This window comes from Pipistrellus hanaki (genome assembly GCF_964339955.1).
Source record: "Pipistrellus hanaki genome assembly, chromosome: 15".
Classification (NCBI taxonomy): domain Eukaryota; kingdom Metazoa; phylum Chordata; class Mammalia; order Chiroptera; family Vespertilionidae; genus Pipistrellus; species Pipistrellus hanaki.
The window spans coordinates 47,562,522-47,573,946 of NC_140517.1; positions in this window are offsets into that span (position 1 = coordinate 47,562,522).

The window sequence follows — 11,425 nt, forward strand, 5'->3', positions numbered from 1 at the left end:
ATGTGATGTACAGCCTGGTGACTGTAGTTAATAATAGTGGGTACTGCCCTGCCAATAGTGTACCCACCATTGGTTAAGCATCAACCTATGAACTAGGAAGTCATACTTCGATTCCCTGTGAGGGCACATGCATAGGTTATGGGCTCGATCCCCAGGAGGGGGCTTGCAGAAGGCAGCCAATCAATGATTCTCATCACTGATGTTTCTAACTCTCCTCACTTCCTCTTTGAAATAAATAAAAATATATTTCAAATTAATAATAATAATAGTGGGTATTAACACTATTAACTATAATAATGCAGTTAATCATACTGTCTTGTATATTTGAGAATTGCTATGAGTTTATTGCTAAGAGATAAATAGTTAAAAGTTATCACAAGAAATAAAGTGCGTAACTATGTGGTGATGAACAAGGCATATTATAGAAATATTTTTAAAATTTTTATTTTATTGTTTCCTGTAAAAATTTAAAAAGAAAATAAAACAGTAGACTCCAACCACCACCCCCTCCCATCAAAAAATCTAGAAAAGAAAAAAAGGCATAATTTCCCAGTATAGACATATAACAAATCATTCAATTGGACCATTCAAATGGGCATAATGTCATACATCAATTATGACTCAATAAAACCTAATACTGAAAAGAAAAAAATAAACCTCAGGCTAGGTACTTGGTTTAGCTTAGTGTGGTCCAAAACTTCCAAGCAGTGTTGCCTTTCAGTTCCATTTGTACTCCAACACGGGCATAACACACCCTGGCATTACATTCCCACTACTGGAGCACATAGTGGGGCTTCTGTGTTCCTCGATGGCCTTGACTAATGGAATCTCAAGAGAGGAACCAATGAGCACTGGGTGATGTCAACGGCCTTCAGGATAACACAGTCAACTAGGAATGCAGGAGACTTTCCCTGGTGAGGTAGAGGATGTGTTTAGCAAACATCACACCTAATGTAGCAGCCCTGGGTCCTAGTCTAGCAAGACAAGAACAGTAACTTAAAGCTATGAAAATTGAGAAGAAAACAAAGGATGAGTGGGGGGGTGGGGGGGAAGCTGTGATACATTTACATGATGGAATACTACTCAGCCATAAAAAATAAGAAAAAGTTACCCTTTGGTACAGCATGGATGGACCTGTAGGTTATTATGTTAAGTGAAATAAGCCAGCCAGGAAAGAAATATCATATGAATTCACTAATTGGAATCTAATGAACAAAATAAACTAATAAACACAATGGAAACAGACTCATAGAGAGCAGACTGACATCTGTCAGAGGGGAAGCGGGTTGCAGGGCTGGGTGAAAAAGGTGAAGAGATTAAGAAAAAAAATCATGGAGACACACAATAGTATGACGATTATCAGAGGGATAGGGATTTGGGGGAAATAGAAGAGGGTATAGGGAAAATAAATGGTGATGGAAGAAAACCTGATCTGGAGTGGTGAACACACAACATAATATATACATGATGTATTACAGAATTGTACACCAGAAACCTATATACAATATATAATTTTATTGACCAATGTCACTCCAAATCAAAAAGAAAACAAAACTGTTATTCGTCATAAATGATTGTGTATAGAAATACCCACAAGTATTTACAGATACATTTGGTGTCTTAACAAGAGAGTTAGTAATATTGCTAGAGACGAAAATCACATTCCGGGTCGACCAGATGTCCCTGCTCAGACCTGGTCTCCGCGAGTGAGGTGGGAGTTGACCAGATGTCCAGGCCCGGACTTGGTCTCCATGAGGGAGGCTGGGTTGACCAGTTGTCCCAGCCCTTGGTCTCTGCGAGGTAGGCAAGGATCTACACGATGTCCCGGCATGGACTTGGTCTCTGCTAAGGAGGCGGGGTCAACCAGATGTCCCGGCCCAGACTTGGTCTTCAGGAGGGAGGCAAGAATCTGCCCGATGTCCTGGCTCTGACTTGGTCTCCGCGAGGGAGGTGGGATCTACCAGATGTCCGGCCCGGACTTGGTCTCTGTGAGTGACGCAGAGTTGACCAGATGTTTCACCCTGGTCTTGGTCTCCGCGAGGGAGGCGAGGTTGACCAGATGTCCGGCCCGGAACTGGTCTCTGTAAAGGAGGTAGGGTCATCCAGTTTTCCCAGCCCTTGGTCTCCGAGAGGGAGGCAGCGGTCGACCAGATGTCAGGCCCGGACTTGGTTTCTGTGAGTGAGGCAGAGTCGACCAGATGTCCCACCCTGGTCTTGGTCTCCACGAGGGAGGCGGGGTCGACCAGATGTCCCGGCCTGGACTAGGTCTCCGGGAAGGAGGCGGGGGTTGACTAGATGTCTGGCCTGGACCTGGTCTCCGGGAGGAAGGCAGAGTCGACCAGATGTCCGACCCTGGGCCTGGTCTCCGTGAAGGAGGCAGGATCGACCAGTTGTTCCGGCTCTTGGTCTCCGAGAGGGAGGAGGGGGTCGACCAGATGTCCGGCTCTTGGTCTCCATGATGAGGTGTGGGTTGATCAGATGTCCCAGCCTGGACCTGGTCTCTGCCAGTGCTTCAACATAGTTGGGTTGACCAGTTGCATGTGAAGATGAGATGAATGATTGGCAACAAGGGGCTGGGGGCGGGGGCGGAGTCAGATGAGATGAGCTGAGCTGAGTGCTTGAAGACTGGGAGCTGAGCCGCACAGAAAATGAATGTTGCATTCACTCATTTAAATAAAAAATCACATTACAAAAATAAAGTGCTTTCCTATATCACAGAAATAAATCCAAATTAGAATGTTTGAAAAGACTAGAGTCCCAGTGCATGTGCACTGGTGGGGGGGCATGGCCTGTGCGGATGGCCCACTATGGGAGTGCCACTCATCCCAGTCAGCCAAGCGGCTGTGGACTCGCCCTTTGAGTGGCTGTGGACCTGCCCTCTGAGCAGATGCTCCCTGTTCCGGCATCTTCTGTGGAGCCAGAGCACTCCCCTCTCCAGGGAACCAGGTGGGGGCCCTGGGAGACAGTGGAATAGGCCTCAGTCAGGGGGTGGCCACCCACCTCCCAGCCTCTGGAATCAGCTCTGCAAAACCTGCAGGCATCCAGAAAAGACAATAGGGAGCGAGTGTGAGGAGCCTGGGGCAAGGAGATGACAATTGTAGCCCAGATTCCTGCCTCTTATCCCAGGGTTTACAGCAGGAGCAGCCACTCATCAGGGACAGCCAAGCGGGGCTCCCACTATGGTAGCATACTGACCACCAGGGAGTAGCTGCTGCATTAAGTATCTGCCCCCTCGTGGTCAGTGCTCCTCATAGCAACTGGTCAGCCAGTAGTTATGGTCATTCCACCATTCGGACCCTGGGCTTTTATTATATAGGTTGCCATTGACAATAGCATCAAAATTATATATACTTAAAATATATATGTATTTAGAGATGTACATAAAAATATATTATGGCCTTTTTCAATGGAGGAAATTATAAATCTGTTTAGGACGACATTAAGATGCAAATATAAATAGACAACATTCATGTTAATGGATATGACACCTATATATATATAAAAGCCAAGCAACCAAAACAGTGAAGCAACCAGAACAACAAGAATTAATTACTTACTATGGGGCACACTGCAGCAGCCAACTGCCCCCCCCAAACACCCAGAGCCTGTCCTCCTGTTTAATCCTGCCCCCAATCAGCCCTCCCACCAATTGGGGGAGGGCTGTTGGCCAACATCCCATGTCCCCTCTCTCTGCCAGCCTGGCCCTGATCAGCCCCATTAAGGCAGGCCAGCTGGAACCCACCTGTGCAAGAATTTCATGCACTGGCCCTCTAGTTTTGTATAAAAAGTCTAGCCTACCCAAATTAATCTGCAGTTAAAACAACATGTTACCAACCTCCCAGGTGACTTTTGTAGAACTTGGTACCACTATTGTAAATTTAGCATATTGAAGTAAATTTTTCCAAATTCAGTCAAGGCAATCATGAAAAACAATCAATGTATGAGGACTGGCTCTATAAGACGTGAAGACATATTAAAATGTTATAGAAAACAAGACATCACTGTGCTGACACAGGGTTAGACCACTACACTGTGGAAACAGAACAGAGTACCTAGAAATACCATACACCTAAACCACAGGAAACGCCATGCATGATAGAGGGGCTGATGCACAGAAGTGATGAGAAGATAAGCTTTTCAATAATATGTGTGGGCAGTGAGGAATCCGAATGCAGTGGAATGAGATTGCACCCTTAGCTCCTATTTGCACTGAAACCCAGGGCAGATGGAGATCTATTGTTTTGCCATAGACAAGACAGTAGAGCTCTTAGAAGGTAATATCTTGCGATATCTCCAAGAATTTAACGTAGGAGGGGATTCCTGAACAAGACATAAATAGCACTATTTATAAAGAGAAAAATAGCCCTAGCTGGTTTGGCTCAGTGTGTAGAGTGTTGGCCCATGGACTCATGTGTCCCAGGTTTGATTCCGTTCAAAGGCCTGTACCTTAGTTGCGGGTACATCGCCAGTAGGGGATGTGCAGGAGGCAGCTGATAGATGTTTCTCTCTCATTGATGTTTCTAACTCTCTCTCCCACTCCCTTCAATCAATAAAATATATTTTTTAAGAGAGAAACATAGACAATTTGTACTATGTTACAATTCAGGACTCTTCATAAAAGACACATAGGTAGTGTTAAATCATCACCCAACAGGTGAGAGAAGAATTTTACAACACATGCAAGCATCCAAGTGTCGGTTTCCAGAATACAAGAATTTCTACAAAGACATAAGAAAACAAAATACAGAAAAACGGGCTCTCTTCAGATGCACCTCATAAAAGATAGAGAACAAACCAGATGGTAAACAAATGAAAAGCAGATTCATGTCATTAACAATAGGAAAGCACTCATTAAAACCACAATAAAATGGCCGAAACCAGTTTGGCTCAGTGAATAGAGTGTCGGCCTGCAAACTGAAAGGTCCCAGGTTCAATTCTGGTCAAGGGCATGTACATTGGTTGCGGGTACATCCCCAGTAAGGGGGTGTACAGGAGGCAGCTTGTCAATGTTTCTCTCTCATCGACGTTTCTAGCTATCTATCCCTCTCCCTTCCTCTGTGTGGAAAATCAATAAAAATATTTTTTTTTAAAAAGCAATAAAATTGTATTATACTAGGTCTAAGTAGACGAACATTATAGTGTCCGAAAGCATCCAGTGCCAGTGACAGTGTTGGGCCAATGGTTGTTGAATTGTAAAAAGTGCTTCAGAGAAAACTAGCATCTTCTACTAAACTGAGGACAGTCACACCATACCCAGCAATTCCGCTCCTACACTTTATCCTAGATCAAAGCCACACTACCTGGAAGCCAATGGCCATTTGGGGCAGGTGACCACTTCAAGAGTGGCTTAAGGATGTGAGCTGTAAGGGGCTGGATGATGAGTCATAATGGTAAAGCACACGCTGGACTTTGAACTTCCCACAAGAAAATGAATGTAAAATACTATTTTGATGTTCTGAGACCAATTCCATTGTGGTTGGCATGAGGAATTTTGCCCATATCACCAAGCAATTCAACTACTCAATTTTGACACTACCTACCTGAATGTAGCATCAGGTGCCACACGTTTAAGGCTAAATTCTTAACCTGCTCTCCTCCTTAATCCCAAGTCAGGTGCTAATCTCAACTCCAGGTTATCACCTGTGATTCAGACCAACAGGCTAGAAGTCAGTAGTTTCCAAGATCTCCTTCCCTTAGGGTTTATTAATTTTCCAGAACAGCTCACAGGTAATATGTAAATGTTAGGAAATGTAAAATCCATTTCCCCCATACAACCACTTTGGGCTAAGCTGTTATTATGGTCAAGTATTTTAAAACTTTGTTTTTCTAGACTAAATGTGGGTGTGGGGTGTGTTTTTTTTTCCTTTATGAAAAGCCAATCTTCAAATTTATTCAATTGCATTTTTGTTATTTAACACATTTCTATTGAATTTATTGGGGTGACATTGGTTCGTAAAGCCATACAGGTTTCAAGTGTGCAGCTCCACAAAACATTATCTGCACACTGAATTGTGTGACCTTCACCACAAGCAAAGTCTCTTTCAATCGCCATTTCCCCCTTATTTGCTCACCAATACCTGGCCCCCATTCCTCTTTCCCTCTGGCTAGCACCAGACTGCCCCAGTTACTTGTTCCAAAATATCTCTATTACTTTCTTATTTTTGAATTATCTCTACTGCACATCAATTCTAAAGTGATATTTCAAGATAGTATTTGCTTTCTTCTGCTTTCCATCGTCACTACTAATATTAAATTACACTGCTCTTCTTTTTAATGTAATCTGTCTTTTTCTCTCTGGTTGCTGTTCATATTTCCTGCTTGTCTTTGGTTTTCTTTAACTTACTCTTATCCTCATACAACCTCATTGTGGGAGTGGTCTCCTTTGAAACTCCCTCCCCACCTTGGGCAAAGCCAGCTTTGGCTTTCATTTCCAGGTCAAAGAGGCCAGAGAACCAAAGCTTTTATGATAAGTCTGGGCAAATACAAGTGAGAATTTTGGTGTTTTTTTTTTCTTTTTCTTTTTCTTTCTTTCTTTCTTTCTTTCTTTCTTTCTTTCTTTATCTTTTCTTTCTCTCTTTCTTTTTTTCTTTTGGTTTAGATATTATGCCTAATTTCAGGATTCAAGCTTTTTCTAAAATTCTAACCTAATAAGGTTCCATTTAATTTTATTTACTTTTATTTTGTGCATTTATAATAAGGGATTTTGTTTTTAAAGATATATTTTCTTCATTTTTTTTTTTTTTTACAGAGAGGAAGGAAGAGGAATAGAGAGTTAGAAACATCCATGAAAGAGAAACATTGATCAGCTGCTTCCTGCACACCCCCTACTGGGGATGTACCTGCAACCAAGGTACATGTCCTTGACTGGAATCGAACCTGGAACCCTTCAGTCCCCAGGCAACTCTCAGACCACTAAGCCAAACCAGTTAGGGCCAGGTTGTATTTTTTTATATTTACAATCTCTCCCAAGGATTTTGCTATTTCCAGCAAAAGTCTAGAATAGAAGGATGTAACCTGTTACTACCAAAAGAAGAGTCACAACTCAACTTCTACCACACTGAAAATGGGGTTTGTGTAGTGGATGTGGGGGGCCCAATGCCCATCTAGTGCCACAGTGTAAATGTCCACTTGTTTCTTTGGGGCCACTTTCTAACACGGAGGAGATAACTTATCTGGGTTTGGTGTTTGTTTTGTATCACTGGGGCAGGAACCTGGGCGCTTACTGCTTGTGGCCACCAGAGCCAGTGCTGTGGCTGGACCAGCCCTTGTGGTTTGTGCTGTGATTATGGGACACGTGTCATCAACAACCACAAGGGAACTTTGGGGGGGAAAAAAACAAAACAGCTTTTTCACAGTGGCTTCCACCGCCCTTTTCTGCAGTTGTAATTTCCACAGTTTCTGTTCCCATGGTCAGGTCTAAAAATGAAACATTTCAGAAATAAACAATAAGTTTTCAATTTCTCAAAGTTCTGAATATTATAGTTAATCTTAGGCTGTGCTAATCAGTTCTACAGAGAGGTGAAACATGGCTCCTTTGTCTAGAGTCTCCACGCTATGTACACTACCCACTTGTTAGTCACTTAGTAGCCATCTCGGTTATCAGATCAACTGTCCTGGTGCCATGGTGCTTGTGTTAAAGTCACCTAGAGTAGCCAAAGGCCACATCACAAAGCCTACGTCATTCACCGCCTTCAGCCCATCATGGTGGCATTCTGTGTCATCTCACATCAGCGCAGGAAGGAGGTGAGTACAGTCCCAGGAGATATTTTGAGAGAGGAGAGACCACATATACATAACCTTCAGAACAGTATATATGTTATAATTCTTCTATGATATCATTCATTATTATTGCTCTTCTCTAATTTATACATCAAATCATATCATGTGTTTGGCCGAAACCAGTTTGGCTTAGTGGATAGAGCGTCAGCCTGCGGACTGAAGGGTCCTTAGTTTGATTCCTGTCAAGGGCATGTACCTTGGTTGCGGGCACATCCCCAGTAGGGAGTGTGCAAGAGGCAGCTGATGGGTGATTCTCTCTCATCGATGTTTCTAATTCTCTATCCCTCTCTCTTCCTCTCTGTAAAAAATCAATAAAATATACTTTTTAAAAATTATATCATGTGTTTGTAGAGGGGAAAAAAATCATCCTGTAGAATAAAAGGCTAATATGCAAATTTCACCTCTACCAGGAGTTTGACCAAGGGGCGGGGCTGGCCAGCCAACCACCTTCAGCCCCTTCACCCAACCAGCCCAGCCAAATCGGTCCCAATTGTGGCAGGCTGGCCAGACCCCACCCATGCATGAATCTGAGCACCAGGCCTCTAGTACTATATATAAGGTTTGATACTATCTGTGGTTTAAAACATCCACTGGGGGTCCTGGGACATATCTTCTCTGAAGAAGGGTGACAACTTTACTTACAAGTCCTGGAGGACCCACAACATAATAAGGTGACCAGATGTCCCTCTTTTGGTGGGACAGTCCCAATTTTTACCAATTTGTCCCGAGTTCTGCACTGTTTTAAAAAAGCCCCGATTTTATTCTTTCCAAATATCGGGACTTTTTTAAAAACACCGAGGGACGTGGGACAAATGAGTAAAAATTGGGACTGTCCCACCAAAAGTGGGACATCTAGTCACCTTATACCAAGAGCCACTCAGTAAGTCACAGGTAGAGGAACAGAGAGGACCTAGCCTCTAACGGGGAGGAGAGTACGTTGCTCAAGATTTTTCAGGTTCTCTATTGGTGAATTTAAAGCAGAAGAGCAGGAATTAAAGTTCGGGGGGCGGGGGGGAAGCGGGCTCCTACAAGCAGTCAGTTACGTAGGTCACCCAGGACTTAATAAAAGTGAACTACATGGGTGGGACAGCCTGGCTCTTCATCCGGATGGATGCCTTTGACATAAGAGCCTGGGACATCCATAGCGTAGTGTCAAGCACTTAGGATCAAAAGAACTTATTCTTAGGCACCCATGCTGGAGCACTGAATTTTTGGCCCTTATGTTGTGTGAGCTCTTTCTTCAGTCCACCCTCTCAACCCACGTCCATCCAAGAACTCAAGTTTGAAGGACACAATGGTGTTCCCCAGATGAAAGCAAGGACGCATGCTCTCCAGCCGAGTGACCTCATATTGCAAAGACTTTCATGGAAGATTGAAAGAACAAAAGCCATGAGGAAAGGCTGAGTGAGAAGATAAATGTCACGGGAAGGTGTCTGCGATGTATTGTCTAAAGCCAGGGAATCAGGAAGAGGGTATGAAGGAGAGAGTCAGGGTCAGCTCTCTGGCTTGTCCAAATGTGCCACCCATACAGGAATAGGGAGGACCTGTAGAGCTGAGGGCCCTACAGGAACACACTATGGTTACAGCAGAGCTCTATGGTCCTTTTTGCCCAGTCCCTTAACTTCTGCTTTCCCTCTGTCAAATGGGCTTCCTTCCTGCTGCTTCTGAGTGCTGTGCCTCCAAGTGGATCACCATAACTGTGAGAAGGACCTTTTCTTCTTCCCTAAGTTCTTTTTGGTGATGAGATACCTGGTCAGCTTTGGTTACGACCCACAGGCTGTTGGAAAGATTCCTGTGGGACCCTTAAGTGGGACAAGGAAGGGCCTGGCGGTCAGGAGGTGCTGAAGAATGAACAGGTAAAAGTGAGGCCAGACGACCCAGAGAGGCAATAAGATGCTGTACCGTGAGCAGAACTCCAGGTCGAAAGGCTGGTCTTTCCCTAGGGAGGCTCTAAAGAATTCTGGGATGGAAAATGACTCCAGCAAGCTTTCCCCCTCTCCACTGTGCCTGGTCACCTCAGGCTGCAGTAGAACTTGCCAGCAGGTCCTTCCTGTTTAAAAATTAAAATAAAAATAAAAAAAAGAGACCAGTAATCCCTGAGCACTCGCCACCTGACCTGTGTTGGTTCATTTCCATGTGTTACCTTCTTCAGCGCTCACAACCAGCTCTGAGTAGGATGCATGATCTCTGTACAGAGTGGGAAATTGAGGAACAGAGAAATGCAGTGAGTCACTTGATGACAGTGCCTTAGGATCTGCTGAAGTCTGCATTTATTTATGCAAATGTGAAAAGCCAAGATGTCCAGCCCCCAGTGTGGGAGTCCAAAGGGGAAGCACACAGAGAGCCCTGGGGGGAAGCTGTTGCCTCTGGGGGCACACAGGCCGGGGAGGCTGGTGTGGGGATTGTTGTTGGCGTTGGTGTTGGTCATCACGGTAGGTGATTGGGAGGAAGAGCTACACCTGGAGCAAGGCGGACCCAATTGTCAGCCATGTTATATCTGGTTTGTTAGTTGTTCACATCAGGAGGGTTAGTCATTCCACTCTGCCTGGTTCTTTTCTTATGTGTTCCAGTTTGTCGGTGAGAGTCCCTATTTTAGCCTCTATTTTCTTAAACAAGTTGATGACAAAGTCTATGCCTGAATAGATATATTCCAGGTATCTAATAATGATTGACGCTATTGTCAATGGCATCTTTTACAACATCCTAATTTTTGTTTATTGCTGGGACATAGGAATGCATTTGACTTTTTTTTCCTAATTTGATTTTGTCTCTAGCAACCTCACTAACTCTCTTATTAAGTGCCCAAATATATGCATATATACTTGGGGATATTTCTATGTATGAAATAATTTATGTAAAAACAACTTTGTTTTCTTTTCCATTTTCAAAGTTATATTCTTATTGCATTTATAGGATCCAATGCTACTGCATTAGGTGTGGTATTTTCTAAAGACACGCTCTATCTCATTAGAGAAATTCTGTGTAGTGGGCTGTGAGTTTTATCATGAAGGCATTGGAAATCCCCCAGTCCTCATTGTTTTACTTACTGAGATTTCATCAGTCAAAGGCCAGCAAGAAACAACAAAAGCCCCACTATGTATTTCAGCACTGGGAATTTAATGTAAGGAATTTGTTATGCCCATCTTGGTGGGTGGGTGGGTGGTGTGTGTGTGTGTGTGTGTGTGTGTGTGTGTGTGTGTGTAGGAGGCTGAGCTAACCTGAGAACACTCATGCATGTTGGGTGGTGGGATCTGCATGTAGGTGCGGAGTGGGCCAGAAGGACAGCACTCCCACCTTACTGGTTCCCACAGCCCATCGTCTTCAGCTGAAGTGAAAAAGAAGTAGTAGAAGTTGTGTTGAGAAATTGTATTTGGAGCTGGTAGGTCACACAAATAAATTCTAAATTTTAACTTATTCTACATAAAGTTTAAATATTCAGAGTGTGGAAATGATTCTGTGGCCTTAGTGGACCACAGCATGAGATAGTTATCCTTAAGAACAGAGCAAGGTAGGCCAAGTTGGGGGGTGGAGGAATCTTGGAAAGATGGATAATTTTTTTTTTAATGTTTGGAGTCAACAAAAAGAAAATTCACACAGTGAAGATAGAAGAAGCAAGAAGTCAACAGCAATGAGACAAGTATTTGGA